Genomic DNA, 6,000 nt, shown 5'->3' on the forward strand with positions numbered 1-6,000 from the left:
TGATTTGATGGTGTGTGACACACTGGTTAGGGAATGGTGACACACAGCAGGTGTGCTGAACTTGGGCAGGTTACAGAGGATTTAGGTTCACTATGTAAAGGTTTTACTAAGGAAGACACCGTGGTTATTGTGGGTGGGCCGGGCAACAGTATTGACAGAGATCCGGGGTACAGCATAAAGTGTGATCTGGCAAAGATTGCATCGGCATCGAATCATACCAGTGTTGGGTTTGTGTCGGTTCTGGAGCGCCACGACCGACCTCATTTGACCTCTTCTGTCAGGAGAGTTAATTTGGAGTTGGAACGGCTACTTGGATCTGGTGCAGGGTCACACATTGGTGTGGTTCCTGTTGATTCACTCTGTAGGTGGGACTACACTAGACATGGCCTACACCTCAACAGGAAAGGGAAGGGTAAACTGGCTGGGCTGATAGCAGGAAATTTAAAGGGGGGGAACTACATCTCATGGTGGAAACTCTTTTTTAGTGTAAGATTAGTGTCCAGTGGGAAACTCAGCCAGGCAAGTACTAAAGATGTTAAAAAAGTTCAAGATACTCACAAAAGTAAAGTGAAAAATAATGTTAGTATATTTCATCAAAATATTGGGGGATTGAAGAATAAAATTGATGAGCTTCTGCTTTGTTTAGAAGATATAGAAACCAAGAATGTAATAGATATACTATGCCTGTCTGAGCATCACATTGTCACTGATATGCAAAAGGTTAGCATCAATGGGTACAAATTAGCTGCACATGTAAGTAGAGATAATATGATGAGAGGAGGAGTTGCCATATATGTCAAAAGCTTCCACAGTGCAAAAAATTTAGAAACTAAAAAATTTTGTGTAGAGCAACATATGGAAGCATGTGCCACTGAACTTAAACTAAATGATGGCACTTTTATAATTGTAACAGTGTATAGGTCCCCCTCAGGGAATTTCCAGCTATTTCTAGAAAACTTGGATGCTTTGTTGTGCTATCTGTCAGACAGGGGGAAGCAAATTATCATTTGTGGGGATTTCAATGTTGATTCCCTGAAAGAGTGTAATAGGAAGAATGACCTTTTAGTATTACTCAGTTCTTTCAATTTGAGCTCCGTCATTGATTTTCCTACTCGGATAACAAAGAACAGCAGTACATTGATAGATAACTTTTTTATAGACCAAGATAAGTTTAAGGACATAAATGCTTATCCTGTTGAGAATGGTCTTTCAGATCATGGTGCACAGCTAGTTACGGTACATGGCATAGCTCCATGCAGCATATCAAATCAGAATTTCAAAGCAGTGCCTTCAATTAACAATATAAATATTGCAAACTTCAGGGAAAGCCTACAGCAGCTAGACTGGGATGAAGTCTATAAGGAACCCGATGCAAACTTGAAATATAACTTATTTAACTATACATTTTTAAGGGTATTTGAAAATTGTTTTCCCAAGGAAATAGTTAAACATAATTCCAAGAAAACATATAAAAAACCTTGGCTAACTAAAGGAATAAGAATATCTTGCAACCGTAAAAGAGAACTATATCTAACAGCAAGAGGGAGTACTGACCCCGAAATTGTTCAATATTATAAAAACTATTGTGCGGTACTAAGAAAAGTTATTAAAAAGTCCAGAAGCATGTGTATCATGTCTGAGATCAGTAACTCTGATAATAAAATTAAAGCAATTTGAAATATTATTGAAAGGGAAACAGGGCAACCAAGAGCACAGGAAGACTTTAGTGCCATAAAACTGAATGACAAGTGCACTAACAAACAATCAGAAATTGAAAATATTTTGAATAATCATTTTTTAAATGTTGTGGAGAAAATAGGATCTAGATCTTAACTAGAAGAGGCAAAGCTATTAATAGAAGAGGCCATACCTGCGCAGTTTGAAACAACTGTAATTCCACCAACCTCTCCCTCTGAAATCAGTAAAATAATAAACTCACTGAAAAGTAAAAGCTCTTACGGAATTGATGGCATTTCCAGCAAAGTACTTAAAGCTTGTTCCCCACAGATAAGTAGGATTCTCAGCCACGTATGTAATAGCTCTTTGGAGCAGGGTGTTTTCCCTGATAGACTGAAATATGCCATTGTAAAACCATTGCATAAAAAGGGGGATACGTCGGATGTCAACAACTATCACCCAATCTCTCTTCTGACAGCTCTATCAAAACTTTTTGAGAAAGTAATGTATTCAAGAGTAGCCTCCCATATATGTAAAAAATAAAGTACTAACTAAATGTCAGTTTGGTTTTCAGAAAGGCTTTTCAACAGAAAATGCTATATATGCTTTCACTGATCAAATACTAAATGCTCTGAATAACCGGACATCACCCATTGGTATTTTTTGTGATCTCAAAGGCCTTTGATTGTGTAAATCATGGAATTCTTTTAGATAAGCTAAATCATTATGGTTTGAGTGGGGCAGTGCACAAATGGTTTAATTCATACTTAACTGGAAGAATGCAGAAAGTTGAAATAAGTGGTTTGTGTAATGTTAAAACAGCTGATTCCTCAAACTGGGGTGCTATCAAGCATGGGGTCCCACAGGGTTCAGTCTTAGGTCCTTTACTGTTCTTGATATACATTAATGACTTACCATTCCACATTGATGAAGATGCAAAGTTAGTTCTTTTTGCTGATGATACAAGTATAGTAATAACATCCAAAAACCAAGAACTAAGTGATGTAATTGTAAATGATGTTTTTCACAAAATTATTAAGTGGTTCTCAGCAAACGGACTCTCTTTAAATTTTGATAAAACACAGTATATACAGTTCCGTACAGTAAATGGCAAAACTCCAGTAATAAATATAGAATTTGAACAGAAGTCTGTAGCTAAGGTAGAATTTTCAAAATTTTTAGGTGTGTCCATTGATGAGAGGTTAAACTGGAAGCAACACATTGATGGTCTGCTGAAACGTCTGAGTTCAGCTACGTATGCTATTAGGGTTATTGCAAATTTTGGTGATAAGAATCTCAGTAAATTAGCTTACTATGCCTACTTTCATTCACTGCTTTCGTATGGCATCATATTCTGGGGTAATTCATCGTTGAGTAGAAAAGTATTCATTGCACAAAAACGTGTAATCAGAATAATTGCTGGAGCCCACCCACGGTCATCCTGCACACATCTATTTAAGGATCTAGGGATCCTCACAGTAACCTCACGGTATATATATTCCCTTACGAAATTTGTTGATAATAATCCAACCCAGTTCAAAAGTAATAGCAGTGTGCATACCTATAACACCAGGAGAAAGGATGATCTTCACTATGCAGGGTTAAATCTGACTTCGGCACAGAAAGGGGTAAATTATGCTGCCACAAGAGTCTTTGGGCACCTACCAAACAGCATCAAAAGCCTGACAGATAGCCAACTAACATTTAAAAATAAATTAAAAGAATTTCTAGATGACAACTCCTTCTACTCATTGGCTGAATTTTTAGATATAAACTAAGTAAAAAAAAATTAATCATTAGTGTCATGCAATATTTTGTGTAATGTAATTTCTTGTACAGACATCTTTTATTAACCTGACACGTACCACATCATTACGAAGTGTCGTATTCATGATCTATGGAACAAGTATTAATCTAATCTAATCTAATCTGGTGTGAGGTAGCAATTGCCACTAGAGTGTATCAGTGTTATTTGAAGGCTGGAAGTACTTTCAAGTATTGAGAGGCTTTCACTATAAACTACAGTCAGGAATGGTAATTTCTTGATTATGGACTATCACAAAGTAACTTGACTGAAACATGCCTTGCAAATAATAGAGAAGAAAATATTAATCCATACTACATGTAGTCCTTCTGGCTGTAATCTCTAATTGTGTGTCCCATTAACAACTGAATATGCTGGGTGGGAGAACATCATGAAAAGGTTCAGTGACAGCAAATAAGCCAAAACAAACTTGGATTTGTGTGTAAAGCCTCAAATATTGTGGCAGACAGATGTTGTGGTTGAAAGTATCACTGTTGGACTCTGTCCTGTTTCATTCATGGGGAATTCAATGACTGAGGATTTGAGATTTCAGTTTTTTCTTTGTTGCATATGTAAACCTGTGTTTTACTTTAGCTTACCAAAGGATAACTTTCAAAGCTAGCAAGTTTTCATCATTTCATGAGTGCCTATTGACAACTCAGCACTTCTGCATTTTTGGCAAGTGATCTCTAAATTGACAGTTTTTCTCTCTTGACAAGTGTGAATCCTGAAGAGGTCATGCAGTTGCTAATAAGTTTGTGGTAATTCAGCATAGTATTATCATCCTAACTGGACTTGAAAACTGGCAAAGATGTCCAGTATTTTGTTTAAGATGTATTGAGATATTCTGGTTATCTCTAACAACTGTGCCTTTCTTACATATGAGTAAATATACGAGACTTAAGCAAACATGGTATGAACCAAGATATATAAACACCTATAACATTACTTTTATTCCTCAAGTTGTGTGTCTTTTGTCCTAAAAGTAAAAAGTAACACCTAATATTTTTCTTCAGTCTTTAAGAGTCCTTACTATTGATTTCCTCATGAGATTATTATATCACTGGATTTAATGTAATATGAGAATATATTAGATGAAAATACTGAAGTCACAATAACAGACTAAAATATTACAAATTTTACATTTTTGAGTATGTACAATATACGTAGGTAAACATCTGGGTAAACATTACCTCCAAACATTAAAAATCATGTATTTTGCAGAGACAAACTAGCATAATGTTTTCTTTTCTTGTTCCTCGTTTTCCCCAGTCGTGTCCTGAGTTGAGGGGCCTTAGAGAGCCACAAAACAATGTGGGTGTTGGTAATAATGTACACACTAAAATGTCCACTGACTATCTAATATTGTAACTTAGTACCAAAAAATACCATAAAAAGAACCATGGGGTGTGGAAACACTTAGCATGCATGGTGTTATCCACCAATGCCCTACAGAGTGGAAATAATAAGAGTGAAATGCCCTTGCATTACAATAAAAGATTCACAACATATCCTTGTACTGTGATTCAGGCCATTCAGCACCAATCTGATAATGCATACCATTTACTAACAAAAATCTGTTGCCGGTCAGCAATGATCTTTCGTGACAGAGTTAGAACTACAATCTTCTGTTTTGTGTGGCCCCATATGAGCTGACTACTCTTTAAGATTGATTATTCTAATGCTGCTGTTACTTGCGCACTAGGCAGCAGGGCATTATAATCACATTGAATGCAGCTTAATATGCAACAAAAATTAAAAAACATACATTGTTGTTGGATGTTATGTCATTAAGTCACAGTGCTTGAGAAACTTTCAAGTAACAGGTGGTTGTATGTGCCATCCTATCTTTGTGCTCCTCCAGAAAACAATTCTGGCAAAGCTATATCTTTTTCAAGAGTTTTCTAGGGTTTGAGGTCTCCCAGAAGTGCACGAAGTGAAAATATGGAGACAATTGATCTCGAAGCTAAACTATGACTCGTGTGAAATTTAGTGCAGGCAAGGCACCAAATTCATTGAGCCATGGGAGCTCTTGTACAGGAAGAATGCATCTTGTGGGTTGCTGAGTATACAGAGCAACTTTCTGGAGCAGTGTATTACTCTCATGGGGGACATGTAATGCAGAGGCTGCATCACGATGTCCAGCCAGGGCAGTCCCACACTTTAGAGGCTAAATGACATTGGTACTTAATAACAATTTGTGGCTTTGGGTTTTTGCGTATGGTCAGCCTTACTCACACTGTCTGCTCTCTCCTGGGACCTTCTCCATTGCCATAAGACACATCTGGTCCTAGGTCTGTCAGTGATCTAGCTATATGTGATACCATTCTAAAATTTTGTCATTTTGCATTATTAAAATTCTAAGACTTTGCACCAAATACACAAGACAGTCACAATCACCACAGCCAAGATTGCTGCTCTTATTGTACTGGCATGCCAACTATGTTTCATTTTGTGATTTTTTTTCATTGTTATTTGTTAAAATTTGGTGTTGGGCAGAACCCATGTCACCAGATACG

Source organism: Schistocerca gregaria, chromosome 2 (genome assembly GCF_023897955.1).
Source record: "Schistocerca gregaria isolate iqSchGreg1 chromosome 2, iqSchGreg1.2, whole genome shotgun sequence".
In the NCBI taxonomy this organism is placed as follows: domain Eukaryota; kingdom Metazoa; phylum Arthropoda; class Insecta; order Orthoptera; family Acrididae; genus Schistocerca; species Schistocerca gregaria.